The sequence below is a fragment of the Oncorhynchus keta genome, chromosome 35, assembly GCF_023373465.1.
Source record: "Oncorhynchus keta strain PuntledgeMale-10-30-2019 chromosome 35, Oket_V2, whole genome shotgun sequence".
NCBI classification, from domain to species: Eukaryota; Metazoa; Chordata; class Actinopteri; order Salmoniformes; family Salmonidae; genus Oncorhynchus; species Oncorhynchus keta.
The window spans coordinates 68,045,192-68,070,102 of NC_068455.1; the positions used below are offsets into that span (position 1 = coordinate 68,045,192).

The 24,911-nt window shown below is 40.5% G+C and overlaps 1 long non-coding RNA gene across 1 annotated transcript; it reads right to left on the reverse strand.

Annotated features, from left to right (window-relative positions):
- Positions 1–17,357: 17,357 nt before the first annotated feature.
- On the reverse strand, positions 17,358–24,177 carry LOC127916116 (uncharacterized). Its single transcript, XR_008093425.1, has 3 exons — positions 24,137–24,177; positions 17,783–17,827; positions 17,358–17,658 (listed from the first exon to the last, which is right to left on the reverse strand). It is a non-coding gene; the product is annotated as an uncharacterized LOC127916116 (long non-coding RNA).
- Between the last annotated feature and the right edge of the window lie 734 nt (positions 24,178–24,911).

Consider the following 24,911-nt stretch of genomic DNA (forward strand, 5'->3'; position numbering starts at 1 on the left):
GTGATTGTCTGCACCCCCTCCGGGTGTCGCTTATTTTCCCCAGTGTATTTATCCCTGTGTTACCTGTCTCTCTGTGCCAGTTTGTCTTGTATTTTTAGTCAAGTCAACCAGTGTGGTTTTCCCGCACTCCTTTTGCTATTCTCCTTTTTCTAGTCCTCCCGGTTTTGACCCTTGCCTGTTTCTGGACTCTGTACCCGCCTGCCTGACCATTCTGCCTGCCTTGACCATGAGCCTTTCTGCCACTCTGTACCTCCTGGACTCTGATCTGGTTTTGAACTTTAGCCTGTCTATGACCATTCTCTTGCCTACCCCTTTGGATTATTAAACATTGTAAGACTCCAACCATCTGCCTCCTGTGTCTGCATCTGGGTCTCGCCTTGTGCCTTGATAGAGGATAGACGATTTCTTTGTTCGCTATGGTACAGTATTAACCCTTCGTGACAATAGCATGCAGGTAACACTGGTGCTCTCAAAAAGTTAGGAGCACCACATGAAATTTAGGAGCACCACATGAAATTTAGGAGCACCACATGAAATTTAGGAGCACCAGAAAATAGTGTGTTATATTGATTGATATACAGCTCATATTGCGCCTATATGAATTCTAGCTACTTTTGAAGCACATATTGTGCTCTGGAAACTAATATGTAACACTGTAAAGACATGGTTTATTATAAAAGCTCAAATGTGTATATGAATACCTGTCATTGAAATTGCAATACTTTCTGGAATATTAGGATTCTACATTGTGTAAAAACACTATTTTCCTATTGAGTTTCATTGCATTGAAAATTGTACACTGTCTCTTTAAAACATCAGGAGACTGAACAAAGTGTTAACCAGGTATTCCCAAACAGGGATACGCACAATGCCGTCGTGGGTACGCCCAATTTTTGGGGGATTTTTCTTCACATTTTCAAACAGTCCATTTATGTTTTCCAACAGGGCTATACATTTGGGTGAGGTGTTTTTCTCGCCTGTGTAGCCTCGTTTCACTGCCAAAAATTTAATGAAACCATCTAGTGTTCAGCGAAATAACAGCACAATGTCAAATACAGGTAGCCTAGTCAAATAATTTACATCCGAGTCCACATAACATCCACGTCCACATGAACATTTATTCTCTCGCGGGCATTCCACTAACGGTCCGGTCCGTATGTAGACAAACGTAGCTGCTGCTCATTCTGTTTGACATTGATAAATGGTTAAAGTAAGGACCGCATCCAGAGACACATAGCAGCTATACTGGTAGTATATCTACGAACAGTACTACACCTGCACCTGTTGACGACACATTGTTCTGCTTCCACGAGCACATCCAATGCTAGGTCAGTAATTCTACATTTGTTGCGTTACAGCTCTGGTTTATGTCCGTTACGGTTATGGGGGGGTCAATTAAAGAAGACATCCACTTCTGCAAACCACTGGAAACCAGGACAACAGGAGAGGATATTTTTAAAGTACTGGACAGGCCTGACAATGTGGGGCAGAACCTGTTATGAGTCTCACATTTTTTGCTTGTTTTGCATGTTATTTTGGCATTAATGTGTCATATATCAGTTTGCAAACATTGTAAAAAAGATATCATTCAGTTAATAAAGCCGCATAGAAACATGGGCTGTGTCCGAAAACCCATAGTAACATACTGTATAGTACATACTTAATGAGTATATAATACATACTATATAAACTCAGCAAAAAAAGAAACGTCCTCTCACTGTCAACTGCATTTATTTTCAGAAGACTTAATAACGTGTAAATATTTATATGAATATAACAAGATTCAACAACAGACATAAACTGAACAAGTTCCACGGACATGTGACTAACAGAAATGGAATGTGTCCCTGAACAAAGGGGGGGGGGGGAGTCCAAATCCAAAGTCACAGTCAGTATGTGGTGTGGCCAATAGCTGCATTAAGTACTGCAGTGCATCTCCTCCTCATGGACTGCACCAGATTTGCCAGTTCTTGCTGTGAGATGTTACCCTACTCTTCCACCAAGGCACCTGCAAGTTCCCGGACATTTCTGGGGGGGAATGACCCTAGCCCTCACACTCCGATCCAACAGGTCCCAGACGTGCTCAATGGGATTGAGATTCAGGCTCTTAGTTGGCCATGGCAGAACACTGACATTCCTGTCTTGCAGGAAATCACTCACAGAACGAGCAGTATAGCTGGTGGCATTGTCATGCTGGAGGGTCATGTCAGGATGAGCCTGCAGGAAGGGTACCACATGAGGGAGGAGGATGTCTTCCCTGTAATACACAGCATTGAGATTGCCTGCAATAACAACAAGCTCAGTCCGATGATGCTGTGACACACTGCCCCAGACCATGACTGACCGTCCACTTCCAAATAGATCCCGCTCCAGAGTACAGGCCTCGGTGTAACGCTCACAGCGTCTCACAGTACGGACATTGCAATTTATTGCCCTGGCCACACCTGCAGTCCTCATGCCTCCTTGCAGCATGCCTAAGGCACATTCACGCAGATGAGCAGGGACCCTGGGCATCTTTCTTTTGGTGTTTTTCAGAGTCAGTAGAAAGGCCTCTTAACGACCGTTCCACAGGTACATGTTCATTAATTGTTTATGGTTCATTGAACAAGCATGAGAAACAGTGTTTAAACCCTTTACAATGAAGATCTGTGAAGTTATTTGGATTTTTATGAATTGTCTTTGAAAGACAGGGTCCTGAAAAATTGACGTTTCTTTTTTTTGCTGAGTTTACTATTTAGCCATGGAAGTATACTGTAAACGAACGGTATCCTTTCAGTTGAGCATACTAGCGTAGCACCATGCCTGTCTACTGGAAGTTGATGCTGGAAGCCAAAGCGTTCAGAGCGCACACTGGCAGAGGACTAGGGTTGATCTGAGCGTTCTGACCATCACAACAGCAGTGAAGCCCACATCACAAGCTAACTGGCGAGCTACTTCCAGGCACAAATGAGAGAACACTTTACTCTGACCATTTTACTCACCACAGCAGAGCTGGTTAGGCTGTTTTCATGTTATCCAGAGCACTGGTGACTGTAACTGTGCTGCTGGCAACAATTTAATGAGACTTTTTTGCCAACGTTTTCTGACACCGGCCATTTTCAACGGGTGATGAGCATGCGCAAAGTCATCATTTATTCTGCACTCTGGCACACTCAGACCAGAGTGCTCTAAAATTAGAGTAGATAGCCTGAGCTAATTTATGTTCATTGAGAACGCACAAAGACTATACCACTTAGCTAAGACTGTTGTGAATAATCAAGTCAATAAATGTTGGGTAGTTAGGTAGATAGTATGTAGACAAGTTTGTTAGCTAGCTAACATACTGTCACCTACTGTTGACTAACCCCATTCCGAACAAATTTGTGAGGCTACATTCAAATGAGACTGCAATGAAAACTAATGGGACTGTAGCGACTGTGTTGGCATCAACATCTGGGGTGTGTTTCTATCCAAGCGTTGACTGACATGGTAATGGCTCGATCGTTTTGGAGAAAAGTTGAAATAACTGAGCCCTCAGACGCTGTACGTTAAATTGTGACGTGTCATAACGTAATGTACAGCACCCATTAAAAACAAGAAAGGGACAGGGTAGGGGGATACCTAGTCAACTGAATGCATTACTTTTTACATCATCATTGCAAGCCGTCATGACTCTCAAAAGCCGCGACAGCAGCTGTTTACTTCTGAAGATAACTTTAGCGCCGCCCTAAAAGCCCGATTGAAATTCAACACAAATCTTCAAATAGGTATGCAATGACACATACAAACTCTTTATAGTGATTTCCCACATGGCTTATCTCCCCCTTCCCTTTCACTAGGTTTCACTTCCCCAGCCGATATTTTTAAAAAGACTCACAGATCTCATTGCCTTCTGTAATTACGCAGAGCTCATTGCCTTCTTTAATTACACAGAGCTCATTGTCTTCTTTAATTACGCAGAGCTCATTGCCTTCTTTAATTACGCAGAGCTCATTGACTTCTTTAATTACACAGAGCTCATTGCCTTCTTTAATTACACAGAGCTCATTGACTTCTTTAATTACGCAGAGCTGGGCGGCATGAAGGTCTCGTCATTGATTTTGCTGGACAGGGGAGAAATTGTACTTTACAATGATATTCATATTACTTTTGACCTGGAAGTATGACGTTTTTTTGGGCACTAAAATAAGGTCAATTGTACGTTACAGCGCAATATACAGTGCTATGATATGCTATGTGGTTCGTAACCATAGCATAGCCAACACATTGTCAGCCAAAATAACGTTTAGCGTAACTTATTTGAGAAGTCATTACTTTACTACATTGCTCAACATTGTCTTAGCTTAGTCATATTTAGTTAAAGCAATGCATTTGTATCCGCTCTTGTTGGACTTCGGCTGCATATTTTCCACCTTTTTCCTCAAATTTGAAAATGTTGTGAAGCCACACCCATTTTCTAAAGAATTGCATTATGGGCCCTAAAAGTACGGAAATAGTGTCCACTGCGTGTATACTTCGTAATTCGGCAAATGTAGTACGACATCTGGGAACTTTTGGCATACTAACTCATACAATGACCAACAAGCATACTACATACTCAATATATATCACACATAGTAGGTTAGTGTGGTTAGTTTGAGTATTCAACCACAACCATGGTCTCTTTTTTGTTTTCTTGAGTAAGGCAGCTCCAAAATGAAGGGGTTTCAGCCTAGCTCAGTGCTTTCTGTGGTGGTGGTGGTGGTGGGGCAAGCCAGCAGAAAATACGGAGCGTTACACTGTGATTGGCTCAGTGTTCTGTCACTCACGGGGACACTACTTCACCACCAAGTCTAAGGGTAGAGCTCTAAAATTCTAGCCCCTTGGGTGCTGCCATAGAGTTACATTAGAACTGTCCATCCAAGAAGCCTCAAGGTCATTGGACACAGATAAAATGACGTCAAATCATGTACAGTAGCTTTGATTGGACTAATCCTTTCAAAATCTTAGGTAGCAGTCATGATCATGAATCAAGTTGACAATCTATTGGCATATCCTTTTTAATCCTTGTCATCTGAAGAGAAATAATGAAGAGAAATTATAGATAAAACGTGTCGGTGCTCATCGGCCTTTGGAGATAAACATTACACAAGTTGGAAATCGCAAATTTAACTGCAAGCATTGCAAAGCAATCATTAGCCTGCTACTCAGAGGAGTGGCTGTGTGGTCCCAAGTCTAAGACTAGGGGTCTATTTTCCTAGTTTAAAATGATAAACAATCAACAGTGGCCATGCTGTCAATGAAGCATGATTTGTGCCTTGATCAAAGCAACTGTTAACTCAGAACTGCAAAATCTGACTTTAGTGAGTTTAAGACAACTGGGAACACTGGAAAATCGAGCTACGACTGGGACTATACGTTTTGAACTTTCATCCAACTCGGGCCAACTCGGGCCTCTTTCTAGAGCTATGACTCGAAGATCACTGATGAGATTTTTTTTTTTTCCAGAGTTCCCAGTTGTCTTGAAAGCACCATAAATCCAGAGAATGCCAGACTTTGATGACAAAGTTTGATGACGAAATTTGTCCACGAAGGACCGCCGCGCCAGCTTCCTGTTCAAGTGAACACAGCACAACAAGGTGAGTCCAAAAATGTATTGTATGCTGCTGCATAAATGATGTAATATGACAGGGATATATGTATACTGTAGCTAATAAAGTAATACTAAGTGTATGTTGTGTAGTAAGCTGTTTGAAGAACATGTGGATCACCCTAATAATGTGGTCCATTTTCACCTCTTAATTTCGTCTACTGTTGTGACTTGGTGGTGCACATGTAGCCTATAACCTGTTTTTGAGAAATGTAATCATCGAATATTCTAAGAGATTTAATTGTCTTAATTGTCTGCTTATATGCCCCCTTTATTTGTCCTAAGGTTCTGACTTGGTGTACAGGGAGAACACTGTATGTACGGCTCATGTTCTGAATTCTGTCACTACATTTCAAAAGTGCTGAACAAATAGTTATATAGACTACGTCCATCTTAGCTCACTCATTAATGTCTTAATCGAAATTACGCATTGCCTCTTATCCACTTGTCGTCCCCTTATGCTATAGTTCATAAATCACAATTGTCAGTAGACACCATTTGTTTTATCAATAAGGTACAAAACAAACTAAAAATCTAAAACTAAACTGCAGCTTTAAAATGGCCAGAGACTTACCATGTCCTGCAATATCATTTTAGTACCATTTACTAATAAGCATTTGCACTTTATCAATAAGGAATAAAACACAAAAAAGCTAAAACATGAAACTGTCTTAATTTACATGATTGTGTTATTCCTTTGTTCCATCAAAGGTGTAGTAAATCAGGTAATTAGTGTTCATACACAAACACACTCACTCAGTACTTACAGAGTAACACACAGAGCAAGGTGGGCTCCATTCTGTCCTGCTGGAACTCTGAACTACAGTTCTTCTGACAAACCCCTCTACTTCCTATATGATGACAGACGGATTAGTTCACGCCTCTTTACCGTCACACAGAGAAATAGAGAGAGAAGCTTTCTACAGAAATGTATGAAGACTGTGAAAAAAAAGAGTAACAGTTGCTGGTGAGTTTATTTTCTGACAAATATCTTGTGATTCGCTACATGGACTCACACTGGTTCCTTCCTCTTTAATGGATAAAAGGAGGGTGAAATGAGAATAGATACCTGAGATGAGATCAGAGCTTGTAGTTTGATATCATAATGTGCAGAAGGTTGTTTCATCTCTCCGCCCACAATGCACAGATAGATAGCTGGATAGATACTGACTATAGGCCTCCCTTCAAGCCTAGGGTGCTAACCTCAGTTGTTCCACTTAGCCCAAATAGACATCTTCACCCCCACCTCCTTCCCTCTCTCTTCACACACACACTACTGCTCAGTAATAGCATGTGTCAAAACCACAGTCAGCTAGCTAACTTATTCATTACTCAGATGGTTCTGAGGGACACATTTAGTTAATGTGTTGTTTATGAGATGTGTATCAGGATAATGTATTTTTCATGTGTGTGTGTGTCTGGTCGTTTCAGTCAACATAAAAATCTCATTGATTTATCAAGAACAGTCCCCATGCTTGTATCAGAGAATGGTGAAACGATGCTAAAATAGTTATTGCTATTGCTTCAAATCCCATTGGGAATCAATTTAAATAAATAATACAGACCACTTTTAACAGCACATTACTCAACAGTGAGACTCATGTTGCCTACGGAAGGCCTACAGTGTATCGAAAAATATGACGTGACTCGGGAGACCGCCACGGGTATCTGTAGCAACGCATTTTGCATTGCGATGCGGTGGAGAGGGTAGTAAGTTTTAAGTTCCTCGGCGTACACATCACGGACAAACTGAATTGGTCCACCCACACAGACAGAGTGGTGAAGAAGGCGCAGCAGCGCCCCTTCAACCTCAGGAGGCTGAAGAAATTTGGCTTGTCACCAAAAGCACTCACAAACTTCTTCAGATGCACAATTGAGAGCATTCTGTCGGGCTGTAAAACTGCTCCGCCCTCAACCGTAAGGCTCTCCAGAGGGTAGTGAGGTCTGCACAACGCATCACTGGGGGCAAATTACCTGCCCTCCAGGACACCTACACCACCCGATGTCACAGGAAGGCCATAAAGGTCATCAAGGACAACAACCACCCTAGCCACTGCCTGTTCACCCCGCTATCATCCAGAAGGTGAGGTCAGTACAGGTGCATCAAAGCAGGGACCGAGAGACTGAAAAACAGCTTCTATCTCAAGGCCATCAGACTGTTAAACAGCCACCACTAACATTGAGTGGCTGCTGCCAACATACTGACTCAACTCCAGCCAATTTAATAATGGAAATTGATATAAATTGATGTAAAAATGTATCACTAGCCACTTCAAACAATGCTACTTAATATAATGTTTACATACCCTACAATACTCATCTCATATGTATATACTGTCCTCGATACCATCTACTGCATCTTGCCTATGCCGTTCTGTACCATCAGTCATTCATATATCTTTATGTACATATTCGTTACACTTGTGTGTATAAGGTAGTAGTTTTGGAATTGTTAGGTTAGATTACTTGTTGGTTATTACTGCATTGTCAGAACTAGAAGCACAAGCATTTCGCTACATTCACATCTGCTAACCATGTGTATGTGACAAATAACATTTGATTTGATTTGATTAGACAGCTGCGCCACTGGGGAGGCCCCATCCACAAAGTATGAAAATACAGAGAGGTGTTGGTAAACGTATATCGTCCTGCTAACAGCCCATAATGGGCTATTATAATACTGTACATGGTGTCCAGGTCAGGATAACCAAAACATTTCTTTATTAAAGACTATCAGGAAGAATGTAGGTGCTTATTTATTTTGATCCAAAGCCATGAATGAGTGAGTCACTCAGCTTTATGTAGGTGCCGCTACAGTATATGACTGTGCCATCAACTTGATAATATATAACAATATTTTGGAGGTTATTTCATTTGCAAAAAAAACAAAAATGAGCGATTGTAATCTGAATAAATACCAAAATAGTATTTGTAAAGGCCAAAACATGAATTGCTGTTTTTAGAAGGTGAGAAATGCTGGGCCAATTGTGCGCCACCCTAAAGGACTCCCAATCACGGTCGGGTGTGTAATAATAACAATAATACTTTTTGTTGTATTATTTGTTTTGTCTTTTCTGGTGGATTAAAGTGAAATTGCAACGAATCAAATCAAATCAACATTTATTTGTCACAGTGAAATGCTTACTTACAGGCTCTATCTGTACATGTAGATATAGTTGAAGTGACTATGCATATATGACAAACAGAGAGTAGCAGCAGCGTAAAAGAGGGGTTGGGGGGCACACAGTGCAAATAGTCCGGGTAGCCATTTGATTACCTGTTCAGGAGTCTTATGGCTTTGGGGTAAAAACTGTTGAGAAGCCTTCTGGTCCTAGACTTAGCACTCCGGTACCACTTGCCATGCAGTAGTAGAGAGAACAGTCTTATGACTGGGGTGGCTGGGGTCTTTGACAATTTTTAGGGCCTTCCTCTGACACCACCTGTAGAGGTCCTGGATGGCAGGCAGCAATCACGGCCGGTTGTTATACAGCCAACCGAACTAAGAAATACATTTGACGATAGAATTCTCCCCCTACCCTCAGTCTAGGAAAGTTTATTGTCCAGCTACCTGCTAATAGCCATAATGACGCTGTGCAACGTGACCGTGTGTGTTTGAAAGAGTATTCTCCAGTAAGCAACAATTTGTTTACCTTCATTAACTTTGTTTAAATATTTCTGTAATTCAGTGATATTTATTCCCATAGTAATTCATCATTGATCCATAACCAAATAATCAATGGCATTTTGAAAGAGTATTTGTATCATTATTTTATTAACAAAAACATAAAGATGCCATTATTAGTTACATTGTTTTAGTTTGAACGTGCAGACCGGCATTAAGAACAGCGGGAACGTTTCCTTTGTCAGTGCCGTTATTAGTGAAATGCCCCTTAAAGTGTTGCTCTGTGCGACCCAGTGTGGCGGGGTATCCCATGGGCTTAGGTCCGTCTTCTGTGCGTGGCTCTGCGGCCCATCCCATGCCGCTTGCCCTCATGCATTGCACCTTGTGCGCTTTCTGTGGATACAGCTGGAGAACTGCAAGGCAATCCCATTGTGCGCCACGTGGGAGCATTGACCAATATGACCAATATACAGTTGAAGTCAGAAGTTTACATACACTTAGGTTGGAGTCATTAAAACTTGTTTTTCAACCCCTCTACTTTGTGCATGACACAAGTAATGTTTCCAACAATTGTTTACAGACAGATTATTTCACTTATAATTCACTATATCACAATTCCAGCGGGTCAGAAGTTTACATACACTAAGTTGACTGTGCCTTTAAACAGCTTGGAAAATTCCAGAAAATTATGTCATGGCTTTAGAAGCTTTTGATAGGCTAAATGACATAATTTGCATAAATTGGAGGTGTACCTGTGGATGTATTTCAAGGCCTACCTTCGAACTCAGTGCCTCTTTGCTTGACATCATGGGAAATCAAAAGAAATCAGCCAAGACCTCAGAAAATAATTGTAGACCTCCACAAGTCTGGTTCATCCTTCGGAGTAATTTTCAAATGCTTGATGGTACCACCTTCATCTGTACAAATAACAGTACGCAAGTATAAACACCATGGGACCACGCAGCCATCATACTGCTCAGGAGGGAGACGCGTTCTGTCTCCTAGAGATGAACGTACTTTGGTGCGAAAAGTGCAAATCAATCGCAAAACAACAGCAAAGGACCTTGTGAAGATGCTGGAAGAAAACAGGTACAAAAGTATCTATATCCACCGTAAAAACGAGTCCTATATCGACATAACCTGACATAACCTGCTCAGCAAGTAAGAAGCCACTGCCCCAAAACAGCCATAAAAAAGCCAGACTACGGATTGCAACTGCACATGAAGAAATGTCTTGTTGTCTGATGAAACCTATAGAACTGTTTGTCCATAATGACCATCGTTATGTTTGGAGGAAAAGGGGAAGGTTTGCAAGCCGAAGAAAACCATCCCAACTGTGAAGGACGGGGGTGGCAGCGTTATGTTGTGGAGGTGCTTTGCTGCAGGAGGGACTGGTGCGCTTCACAAAATAGATTGCATCATGAGGGAGGAAAATGATGTGGATATATTGAAGCAACATCTCAAGACATCAGTCAGGAAGTTAAAGCTTGGTCGCAAATGGATCTTCCAAAGCATACTTCCAAAGTTGTGGCAAAATGGCTTAAGGATAACAAAGTCAAGGTATTGGAGTGGCCATCACAAAGCCCTGACCTCAACCCTATTGAAGATTTGTGCGCAGAACTGAAAAAGCGTGTGTGCGCAAGGAGGCCTTACAAACCTGGCTCAGTTACACCAGCTCTGTCAGGAGGAATGGGCCAAAATTCACCCAACTCATTGTGGGAAGCTTGTGGAAGGCTACCCAAAACATTTGACCCAAGTTAAACTATTTAAAACCAATCCTACCAAATACTAATTGAGTGTATGTAAACTTCTGACATGCTGGGAATGTGATAAAATAAATAAAAGCTGAAATAAATAATTCTCTCTACCATTATTCTGACATTTCACATTCTTAAAATAAAGTGGCGATCCTAACTGACCTAAAACAGGGCATTTTTTTTACAAGGATTACGTCAGGAATTATGTCAGGAATTGACATATACCCTTATACCCTATTGAACAGGTAAGAGTAACTGTCTCTCCAGGGTACAGAGTGCTGTTGGGCTGGATGGTCAGAACAGGTTTCTCTGCATAGATACAATCAACACAATACCATTACCTTATACTTGTTACAGTATCATGAGACAAATAAAACACATTTGTTTTACGTTTCTACACAGAGCATACAAACACAACCGAATACTGACACGTACATCATGAATGACTCAATATAAATAGTATATCAATCACCTATTTCAATTGAATCACCTATTTCAACTGAATCACCTATTTCAATTGAATCACCTATTTCAATTGAATCACCTATTTCAATTGAATCACCTATTTCAATTGAATCACCTATTTCAATTGAATCACCTATTTCTTTCAAATAAAATATGACTGAGAAAGGAAAAGCAGTGACAGAGACAAAGAGGATGAAACATAAAGATGGAGGTTTGATCAAATAAATTAATATCTAGCATCATCTTCACCACAGTATCTACAGTAGATTCAACAAAGACAAAGAAAGTCATTACAGTACAGACAATAATACATCGACAGTACTTTCAGTGTAGCACACAGAGCAAGGTGTTCTCCATTCTGTCCCACTGACCATCTCCGAACTACAGTTCTTCTGACAAACCGCTCTACTTCCTGTATGGGGAGTCTGATTACATCACACAGAGAAAAGAGAGACAAGATTCTGCAGAAATTTATAAAGACTGAACAAAAGAACAGTAAGTGTTATTTTCTGAGAAATGTATTTTTATGGTTGTCTACATTAGTTACATGGCCCCAACCTCTTTATTGGAGGAAAGAGGATGGAACTAGAAGAGAGATCTGAGATCAGATCTTGTGGTTTGACATCAGAATGTGCAGATGTTTGTTTCATGTTGCACTATGAACAGATAGATGGATACAGAAAGACAGACAGACAGACAGACAGGAAGATATACAGACAGACAGACAGGAAGATATACACTGAGTGTTCAAAACATTAAGGACACCTGCTCTTTCCATGCCATAGACTGAACAGGTTAATCCAGGTGAAATCCACTTCAATCAGTTTAGATGAAGGGGAGAAGACAGGTTAAAGAAGGATTTTTAAGCCTTGAGACAATTGAGACATGGGTTGTGTATGTGTGCCACGCACAGGGTGAACTGGCAAGACTAACGATTTAAGTACCTTTGAACAGGGTCTGGTATCAAGTGCCAGACACACTGGTTTGTTTCAAGAACTCTAATGCTGCTGGGTTTTTCACGTAGAACAGTTTCCCTTGTGTATCAAGAATGGTCAAAAACGCTTTCTCTGTATACTGATATATATATATGCAGGCCTTGCTAGCTAACCTAATTTGTGCCACTGCCCACAAAGGAAATGGACATCTTCAGCCACCCCCTCCCTTCATATACACACACAGCTCTTCTCACCTCTCACTGTCACACTGCTGCTTAGGAGAATATGTCAAAACCACAGTAACTAACTCCTCTCAGGGGTTTGTTTGTTGACTTGTTCATCAGACAGCTGAAGCTCAGTCTCAGCCGGCAGCTAGCCACATAACTGACATATCTATAAGCAACTATTTACCAGTTGTGCACTCAATCATTCTCTGAGGGACTGTTCTTGTTTGTTTGGGTGACACGGCAGGACTCGATGGACGGTTTTAAAAATGCCTTTTTTCCAGGATCTCGCAAACAGTGTCAGCAGCGTCTCTAGACTATTTGCCTACTGAGCTGACAAGGAGCTGGGGTAGTTTTTGTCTTCACATCTCATGCCCTCAGCCTGTGCCTGAGTGTATTGCCTAACTGTGTGTTAACACTAAACTACCTACTACATAACATTCTATATCAAGTTGAGAGTTGCAGTTGGAACATTGCGTTCCAAAGTTAATGTCCAGTGTCCCCTACAGTTCCTGTGGCTTTGAAACAAGTAGGGCTTTTTGTCAGAATTAAAAAGCTACAGATGCTACAGATGCAAGGAGTTTATGTACAGAGGTCAATAAGAGAGTGGCGAATTTGGTAAAATAAATAATTTAATAATGGCCCTCTTGGAACTCTAGGGGCAGTATTTTCATTTTTGGAAAAAAAAAACATTCCCATTTTAAACGGGATATTTTGTCAGGAAAAGATGCTAGAATATGCATATAATTGACAGCTTTCGATAGAAAACACTCTAACGTTTCCAAAACTGTAAAGATATTGTCTGTGAGTATAACAGAACTGATGTTGCAAGTGAAAGCCTGAGAAAAATCCAATCCGGAAGTGCCCCAGGTTTTGAAAGCGCTGTGTTCCAATGACTCCTTATATGGCTGTGAATGTACCATCAACGAGCTTACGCTTTCTACATATTCCCCAAGATGTCTACAGCATTGTGACGTAGTTTTACGCATTTCTGTTGAAGAATAGCCGTAGGCGAGCACGTTGGGTAAGTGGTCACATGGTGGCTCCGAGAGAGATTCTCGCGTAAAGTACAGAGGTAGCCATTACTCCAATCGGAACTAGAGAAAAACTAATTGTCCCGACGGATATATTATCGAATAGATATTAGAAAACACCTTGAGGATGGATTCTAAACAACGTTTGCCATGTTTCTGTCGATATTATGGAGCTAATTTGGAATATTTTTTGTCCGCAATTTCCGAGCGATTTCTCAGCCAAACGTGAAGAACAAACGGAGCTGTTTCGCCTACAAAAATAATATTTTGCGAAAAAATGAACTTTGGCTATCTACCTGGGAGTCTCGTGAGTGAAAACATCCGAAGTTCCTCAAAAGTAAACGATTTAATTTGATTGCTTTTCTTATTTCCGTGACAAGGTTGCCTGCTGCTAGCAAGGCATAATGCTATGCTAGGCTATTATAAATTTACACAAATGCTTGTCTAGCGTTGGCTGTATAGCATATTTTGAACATCTGAGATGACAGGGTCATTAAAAAAAGGCTACGCTGTGTCTCAATATATTTCATTTGTGATTTTCATGAATAGGAATATTTTCTAGGGATATTTATGTCCGCTGCGTTATGCTAATTAGTTTCAGGCGATGATTACGCTCCCGCATGCGGGTTTGGGAGTCACTTAATGGCTTATTTGCTACTTGTGGCTTGTTTGATCAAATATACGTTTTTAATGATTAGGTTGTCACAAGTGTATTAATAAGGTAAGTAGGACATGTGACATCCCAGAACCTTTGAGAATAAACACTATTCAGTAAGAAGATTCTAGAGCTCAACATGTCTTCTCCATGCAACACATTACAGAGATCTGTCACAGTATCTGACAACAACACCATGACATTGATGCACTGACACACATCTCTCTTTTTGTTGAGTCATGCTAGAATAACACAGTGGGATATAAGGATATTTGTAAAATGTATTGTAGGACATGGTGATACAGTAGTAGTAGTGGTATTGTTAGAGGTATTAGTAGTTGCATTGTTCATACACACTGGTTGATATTTTGTCATTTTAAAACCATGAAAGAGGATCAAATGACTAATACCTTATATTACTACACCTCACCACATCATTTACCTGCCTTGGACAACAGACTGCAGAGACAGTATGTAAATATGAGAAGAGTGTCACTGTCACCGGTTATATAACTAGATTCACAGAAAACAACAGTCGTTTCCACAAATAGAGTCAAATTAATAAGTGTTGTAATTATGAAATGAATACACACTGTAACTACAGCGAGCTTGAATCCTACCTACAGTACACATCAGAGGCAGAGCTGTTGTGAGGTCACTCCCACAGACCAGAGACTCAATGAGGAAGACAGTATTCAGTCAAAAACTATAACCAGTAACTGGTTTTCGAGGATAAGCCATGAAGCTGAATTGTTCCTGGTCTTTTAGAAACCCCCGCAGAGCTGGGCCTGTAAATGTAGCTCAGTTGGTAGAGCATGGCGCTTGTAACGCCAGGGTAGTGGGTTCAATCCCCGGGACCACCCATACGTAGAATGTATGCACACATGACTGTAAGTCGCTTTGGATAAAAGCGTCTGCTAAATGGCATATATTATTATATTATTACCACATAGCCATACATCACATGCATTTAGTCATGATCAAATATGTTTTTGTCACTGACATTTCATTGTGTTCGAATGTATGACAAACATATTTATTACTGGATGGGAAGAGTAAAACTGGAAATTGTACTGTAAAATTATTTTATATTTTTTGGGGTTAATTCATGACAATTAATATACTGTAGTGAATGTCCCTTATTGATCCCTTTCATGATCTCTTTGTTTTGAGGTGTTTCTCACATACTGTGAAAGTGGACACTGAGCACTGAAACATTCTATTTTGTCTAGGTGTTTTCAGAAATACTTCATAAAACAGAGGAAATGTCCATTTCAACACCTTTATTTAAAAATTAATGATGAAAATCTCTATTGGCAACTGAGCTCACGAGGCATTTGCAAGTTATATTCTTTAAGATTGCCAAAATGTATGTACCAATCACAGGTTGTCCCTTGAACTCACACATTGGGAGCCCCAAAACTATTTTAGGCTGAAAGACAGTTGTATGGATGAGTTGACTATAACCGTTTACTTGTGCATTCATCCCCTCTTGTGGATGATTGAAAAAATGGTAAAAGTAGTCTTTTAAAAAAGTGTATAATTCTAATATTCTGTGAAATGTATATACTAATACACTGAATTTAAATATAAACTCAACATGCAACAATTTCAAAGAGTTACAGTTCATATAAATTAGTCAATGTATATGTATATTAGATATTAGTCACATTTAATAAATTCATTAGGCCCTAATCTATGGATTTCCTATGACTGGGAATGCAGATATGCATCTGTTGTTCACAGATACTTTTTAAAAATGTAGGGGCATGGATCAGAAAAGCAGTCAGTATCGGGTGGGACCACAATTTGCCTCATACAGCGCGGCAGTGTTGATCAGGCTGTTGATTGTGGCCTGTGGAATGTTGTCCCACTCCTCTTCAATGGCTGTGTGAAGTTGCTGGATACTGGCGGGAACTGGAACACACTGTTGTAGATGTCGTTCCAGAATATCCCAAAGAAAGCTCAATGGCTGACATGTCTGGTGAGTATGCAGGCCACTGGGACATTTTCAGCTTCCAGGAAATGTGTACAGATCCTTGAGATATAGGATGCATTATCATGCTGAAACATAATAATAATATAATAATAATAATAATAATATATGCCATTTAGCAGACGCTTTTATGACTTACAGTCATGTGTGACGTATGGGTGGTCCCGGGATCGAACCCACTACCCTGGCGTTACAAGTGCCATGCTCTACCAACTGAGCTACAGAAGGACCACTTGTGCAATGTGACTTTCTTTGTTGTAGTGCTGAATACACACATCAACTCTGGACACTCTGAAGATGATGATGGTAGATATTTGTTCATCAAGCCTCCATCTCTTAAAGTTGATTTTGGCTGGGGGCGGATTAATGGCATACAATGGGTCTCAGGATCTCAAATTGGCAATAAAAAATGAAATTGTGTTAGTTGTCCATAGCTTATGCCTGCCCCTACCATAACGGTTAGAGTGTTGGGCCAGTAACCGAAAGGCTGCTGGATTAAATCTCCGTGCTGACAAGGTAAAAACCTGTCATTACGCCCGGAACAAGGCAGTTAACCCACGGTTCCTAGGCTTTCATTGTAAATTAGAATTTGTTCTTAACTGACTTGCCTAGTTAAATAAATAAAAAACAATAATTAATATACAATTAAAAACACTGCCACCATGGGGCACTCTGTTCACAACGTTGACAAAAGCAAACCGCTCACAAACAGGATGCCATACCCAATACAGTTTTAACCGTTAGGTGAGCATTGCCCTCTGAAGTCCGTTACAACACCAAAGAGCAGTCAGTTCAAGACCCTGGTGAAGATGACGAGCAAACAGATAAGTTTCCCTGAGACAGCTTCTGACACATTTTTTGGTGGAAACCCAGAGTTTCATCAGGTGTCCGGGTGGCTTGTCTCAGACCATCCCACAGGTGAAGAAGCCGGATGTGGAAGTCCTGGGCTGACGTGGTTACACGTAGTTGTGAAGACGGTTCTCTGAAACAACGTTGGAGGTGGCTTATGGTGGAAAAATAAACATTAAATTCTCTAGCAATCTTGGTTATAAGAACGGAGGCACAGATGTGATTGAGAGATAAGATGACGTACGTGTCACTGTCAGTCTTACTACATCACTCCGTTTAGAATCCTGCTGTTGATGTGACCCCAGACATCTGTCGTCACCACTGTGGGAAAACTCAGCTGAACTGATAATACATTCATGTTCTTTCTGTGGACATTGATCTGAAATGGGTGTTAACCATCTGTACTCACTGTCAGTGACTCCTCCCCCTGTATGACACATCTGAGAGTGACAGATTCTCCACTGAATATCTGGGAGCTGTTGGGGTGTATGGTCAGAACAGCCTTCGCCACTCCTGCACAAAATCAAACCAGGATGATACAATTCCCTTTCACATGTTATTTCGAGACACAAAAACTCAAAATATGTCCAGCCAAAATCAACTTTAAGAGATGGAGGCTTGATGAACAAATATCTACCATCATCATCTTCAGAGTGTCCAGAGTTGATGTGTGTATTCAGCACTACAACAAAGAAAGTCACATTGCACCAATTTTATCTCTAAATAAATTACAACATGCCATATTCATGTTACTGATCATCACATACTTTATACTTCCTGTACTTTATTTTAAAGGTGCAATCTGAAATTTACACAAAGATTTTAGCCCTTTTAAATGAATAATAGCCATTCATTCTGAAAGAGTATGACTTTTAATTGCCTCATTAGGAAAAAACATGTGATTCCACATCAAATCAAATGTTTTGGAACACTACACATATCAAATCAAATTGTATTTGTCACAGGCACCGAATACAACAGGTTTAGACCTTACAGTGAAATGCTTACTTACAAACCCTTAACCAACAATCCAGTTCAAGATAGAGTTAAAAAAATATTTACTCAATAAACTAAAGTAATAAATGGTCAAATTAAAAGAAAAAGAACACACTTCCAGGTCTCTGACCTCCTCCCTATATGCTTTGCCTATTTGATGGTTCGTCTGAGGGCATAGTGAGATTTCTTATAGGTGTCCGGATTAGTGAACCGCTTCATGAAAGCGGCAGCTCTAGCCTTTAGCTCAGTGTGGATGTTCACTGTAATCCATGTCTTCAGGTTGGGATATATACGTACTGTCACTGTGGGGACGACGTCGTCGATGCACTTATTGATGAAGATGGTGACTGAGGTGGTATACTCCTCAAATGTCATTGGTCATCTGACCACGTCCGTATTGAGCGAGTCACTGGTACTTCCTGCTTTAGTTTTTGCTTGTAAGCAGGAGTCAGGAGGATATTCTTATTGCCAGATTTTCCCAAATGGAGGGCGAGGGAGAGCTTTGTATGCATCTCTGTGTATGGAGTAAAGGTGGCCTAAAGTTTTTTTCCCTCTGGTTGCACATTCAACATGCTGGTAGAAATCTGGTAAAACTGATTTAATTTTGCCTGCATTAAGGTCCCCGGCCACTAGGGACACCGCTTCTGGATGCACATTGTCTTGTTTGCTTATGTCCTTATACAGCTTGTTGAGTACGGTCTTAGTGCCAACATCTGTTTGTGGTGGTAAATAGATGGCTACGAATGTTATAGATGAGAACTCTCTTGGTAGATAGTGTGGTCTACAGATTATCATGAGGTACTCTACCTCAGGCGAGCAAAACCTTGAGAATTCTTTAATATTAGAAATCGTGCACCAGCTGTTATTTACAAACGGACACACACACCCGCCTCTCGTCCTACCAGACATAGCTTCTCTGTCCTGCCAATCCTCACATATGCATTCCTCTTCTCCAGGTGGATGGATCTTCACATGTGATCACATAACCTTTCACATGTGGAATCAATGAAAACCATTTGGTTTTGGAACACTTCACATGTGATGATATTTCATATGAAATTTCAGATGTGGATATTTTTAACATTACATTTCACAGGTGATGCCCTAAAATGTGTCGTTAGGATGTCCCCGGAACGTCACACAGTCAGTGTTTTCAACTTTCTTATTTGACACACTTTGACATGATTACATTGTGATTGTTTATTTATACTGTAATTATTATTCAAGATATCCACTTGACCAAGAAAGAGATTTAGTTACTATGACTACCGACCCATTGCACTCAATTCCATCATTATGAAATACTTTGAGGGGCTTGGCAAAGACTACATCACATGCTGCCTCCCGACACACACGAACCTCTCCATTTACCTTACTGCCCTGACAGATCCACGGACAACACAATCGCCATTTCACTGCAAGCAGCCCTCACACACCCGGACAAGAGGAATGCATATCTGAGGATGCTGTTCATTGACTACAGCTCGGCCATCAATACCATAGTGCCCTCTAAGCTCACCAGAAAACTCACAGGACTGAACTCTTCCTTATGCAACTGGGTCCTGGACTTCCTGACGGGCAGCCCTCAGGTGATGAAGATACGCAACATTACCTCATCAACACGGATTCTCAACACAGGGGCCCCACAAGGGTGCATCCTTGGTCATCTGCTGTACTCCCTGTATACCCACGACTGAATGGCCTCAACCAGTTCCTACTCCATCATCAAGTTCACTGGCGACACAACAGTAGTAGGCCTGATTACCAACAGCGGCGAGACGCCATACACGGAGGAGGTAGGCACTCTGCAGGTGTCGTGCCAGATAGACAACCACTCCCTCACCGCCAGCAAAATAAAGGAGATGATTGCAGACCTCAGGAGGAACCAGATTGGACACGCCCCCATCCTCATCAATGGGGTTGCTGTGGAGACGGTCTCACACCGTGGTGAGAAGGGCTCGACAGCAACTCTTTAACCTCATGAGGCTGATGAAATTCGGCCTTTTCCCAAGGGGCCTCACAGTATTCTACAGGAGCACCATCAAGAGCACACTGTACAGCCTAGTGTGTCAACTGCATCACAGCCTGATACCGACAATTACCCTGCCCACACCTTAATGGACATTTTGTATTTTTCATTGTCACAGTTGTAAATATGTATATATTATTTTTTATGTTTTTATTATTGTTTCATTTACACCTGAACTGTTGGATCTCAGAGTTGAAGTATTTCACTGTACACTGCTATTACATCTGTGACCTTATGCACGTGACTAAATAAACAACTAATCTAAATGCAACATGTCCTCACAAGCATTTCGCCACACCCACAATAACATCTGCTAAATATATGTATGTGACCGAAAAATGTGATTTGATTGAAACTCAAAATCTCTTGGTTCATGGCATTCCAATCTTCCACAGCACCGTTTGTGTGTCAATAACTGATTTCACCTGTATTCCTAAACGTTGAACTTTATTGTAAATCTCAGCTTTGTTTAAAATACACTCAACAAAACCTATTATATTTATCATAGTGATTCAGGAGTAACATTAAAACATAATAATATGCCCCACCAACATTATACAAATATACAGAAAAAAACACAAGTTACTGAAGTAATTAAATTAAATCAATGATGTCAGATTAACTGATAACTAAAATATCAGTGCAGATGGGATTATTTTGCAAAGTGCGATGATATAGGTTTAGGTATTGGTATAGATATAGGAATAGGTAATTCATCTGCGGGGGACTTCTGAGAATGCAGAAGTACAGACTCTTTAGTGCAGCAGAAAGATCAGCGTACCCCAAATTTAGAGGTTGTGAGTTTCAAATCCCAGGTGGGGTCATATTGAAGTGATCATGTCAAATGTACAGCATGTCACTCACCTTAAAACTCCTACACCATCTAATTACATCCCTTGCAAAAAAGACTTGGTTTCTCGGTGTGCGGTTTCACATTAAAATAGCATTTTCACATGTGAAACAACTGTTTTCACATGTTGAGCTGACATTTTCACATGTGAAAACAAGAGACTTGAAGTAAATCTTGAAGCCATATGTTCACATGTATTAAATTCATATTATCACCACCTTTTCACGAGAGAAAAAATATGTTTCCACCTCACATGTGAATTGCAACAATTTCACATGTGAAAAACTTTCACCTGAGAAAATCTAACTCTGTAGAATTACATTTTCACATTTGAAAAAATTGTATATTTGCTGCTTTAGTTGTGAAAATGTTATCACGTTTAGTTTCATGGTATCACATTGAATATTTGTATCTCCATGTTGTCTCATTTATTTCACGAGATCATGTTTCCATGTGCTACAATATTTGCAGTTTAATGATGTGTAGTTTACATTGACTCCGTAAGTCCAGCAGGCAAGTCTTTTTCTTCTTTTTTAAAAAATGTTTAATTTCTTAATATTATAATTTTTTATTAGTGCGTAACTGTTATGAAAGTTGTATTGTCCATTTTGTTTTGTATTTAAAAGCCAATTTAAATGTGTACATGACACTGCAACAACATTTCCCCATGGGAACAATAAAGTCAGTAAGTAAGTAATGTTATCACATGTCACTTTACATGTTGTCACCTACAGTACCAGCAGCATACCACCCTTCATCCCACTGCTGGCTTTCCTCTGAAGCTAAGCAGGGACGGGCTTATTCTGTCTCTGGATGGGAGACTGCTGGAATTGATGTTGGAGGGTCAAAGGAGATCCCAGAGCAGTCTAGGTGATATTACCCTGCTTTGGGTGCTGTCTTATTGATAGGAAGTTAAATGGTTGTCCTGACTCTGTGGTTATTAAAAATCCCATGTCACTTATTGTAAGATTAAGGATGTTAACCCTGGTGTCATGGCAACATTCCCAACCTGGCCCCCTTCCATCACATCCACCTAATCATCCCCCTCATTACTAGTTGGCATAATACAGTGTCTTCAGAAAGTATTCACACCCCTTGACTTTTCCACATGTTGTTGTGTTACAGCCTGAATTTCAAATGGATTAGATTGAGATGCTTTGTCACTGGCCTACACACAATACCCCATAGATTATTACAAATGAAAAGCAGACATTTCTTGAGTCAATAAGTATTCAACCTCTTTGTTATGGCAAGCCTAATTTTTTTCAGAAGTGAAATGTGCTTAACAAGTCACATAATACGTTTCATGGACTCACTCAGTGTGCAATAACAGTGTTTAACATGATTTTTGAATGACTACCTCATCTCTGTTCCCCACACAGACAATTATCTGTAAGTTCTCTCAGTTGAGAAGTGAATTTCAAACACAGATTCGACCACAAGACCAGGTTTTCCAATGCCTCTCAAAGAGGGGCACCTATTGGTAGATGGACAAAATTTAAAAAAGCAGACTGAATATCCATTTGAACATGGTGAAGTTGGTAATTACACTTTGGATGGTGTATCAATACACCCTGTCACGAGAAAGAAACAGGTGTCCTTCCTCACTAAGGAAGGAAACTACTCAGGGATTTATTTCACCTTGAGGTCAATGGTGACTTTTTAAAATTAAAGTTAAATGGATGTGATAGGAGAAAACTGAGGATCGATCAACAACATTGTAGTTACTCCACAATACTAACCTAATTGACAGAGTGAAAAGAAGGAAGCCTGTACAGAATACAAATATTCCACAAAATGCATCCTGTTTGCAACAACATACCAAAGTAATTCTGCAAAAAAATGTGGCAAAGCAATACTGTTTTTGTGCTGAATACAGAGTGTTATGGTTGGAGCAAATACAATAGAATACATTCATCATGAGTTCCACTCCTCATATTTTCAAGTGGTGACAGCATCATGTTATGGGTTTGCTTGCAATCGAGGACTGAGGAATTTTTCAGGATAAAAAATAAACACAGTTAAGCACAGGCAAAACCCTAGAGAAAACCTGGTTGTCTGCTTTCCACCAAACCTTGGAGATGAATTCACCTTCCAGCAGGACAATAACCTAAAACACAATGCCACATCTACAATGGAGTTAATTACCACCAAGAAAGTCAATGTTCTTGAGTGGCTGAGATACAGTTTTGACTTTACTTAAAAATCTATGATCAATGATCAACAGCCAATTTGACAGAGCTTGAATCGTTTAAAAAATAACAATGGGCAAATATTGCAAATTCCAGGTGTGGAAAGCCAAGAAAAAACAAGACAAACTCACAGCTGGAATCACTGTCAAAGGTGATTCTGTAAAGTAATGACTCAGGGGTGTGAATAATTATGTAGTTAAGATATTTCTGTACTACATTTTCAATAGATTTGCAAACATTTCTAAAAACATGTTTTCACTTTGTCATTATGGGTATTGTGTGTAGATGGGTGAGAAAAGTAAACTATTTAATACATTTTGAATTCAGGCTGTAAACACAACAAAATGTGAAATTAGTCAACAGGTATGAATACTTTCTGAAGGCACTCTCTCCTCACCTCTCCACCTAATAGTTGATGTGTGGTGAGAGTTCTGACACACAAATGGTTGTCTTGCATCATCCAGGTGGGTGCAACACATTGCTGGTGGAAGAGGTGAGTTTCCCCCTACTATGTAAAGCACTTTGAGTACCTCAGTTGGTTAAAAAGCGCTTTATAAATTCCAAATATAACACAGAATATACTGTTATTTAATGACAATGTTTGCTAACAATATCAGTGTAAACAAACACTGTACATGAATGAATTCCCTAACAACATTCCTCAGCTGTATACCACAACAAGTGGCAGGGTGGCCGTTTTGTGGTAGTTTCGTTTACGGACTGCAGCTTTAAAAGGCCAGAGACTTACCATGTCCAGCAATATCATTTTAGTACCATTTACTAATAAGCATTTGCACTGTTTTATCAATAAGGAATAAAACACAAAAAAGCTAAAGTATAAAATTGAGTAGTCTTTTTTCCATCAAAGGTGTAGTAAATCAGGTAATTAGTGTTCATACACAAACACATTCACTCAGTACTTACAGAGTAACACACAGATCAAGGTGGACTCCATTCTGTCCTGCTGGAACTCTGAACTACAGTTCTTCTGACAAACCCCTCTACTTCCTATATGATGACAGACGGATTAGTTAACGTCTCTTTACCGTCACACAGAGAAATAGAGAGAGAAGCTTTCTACAGAAATGTACAAAGTCTGAGAGAAAAAAGAGTAGCGGTTAAAGCCGTGTTTCTTTTCTGACCAACTTCTCTGTATGGCCCACACTGCATTATGTCACACTGGTTACTTCCTCTTTAGCCAGCTAACCTCAGTTGTTCCACTGCCCACACAGGAAATATAACAACTTCAGACAACCCCTAACTTAACAGGGCTCCTGAGTGGCACAGCGGTCTAAGGCACTGCATCTCAGTGCGAGAGGTGTCACTACAGACCCTGGTTTGATTCCAGGCTGTATCACAACCGGCCGTGATTGGGAGTCCCATAGGGTGCCACACAATTGGCCTAGCGCCGTTATTTGACCCTGTCCGGGGTATCATCGGATGGGGCCACAGTGTCTGACCCCTCCTGTCTCAGCCTCCAGTATTTATGCTGCAGTAGTTTGTGTCGGGGGGCTAGGGTCAGTTTGTTATATCTGGAGTACTTCTCCTGTCTTATCCGGTGTCCTGTGTGAATTTAAGTATGCTCTCTCGAATTCTCTCTTTCTCTCTTTCTTTCTCTCTCTCGGAGGACCTGAGGCCTAGGACAATGCCTCAGGACTACCTGGCATGATGACTCCTTGCTGTCCCCAGTCCATCTGGC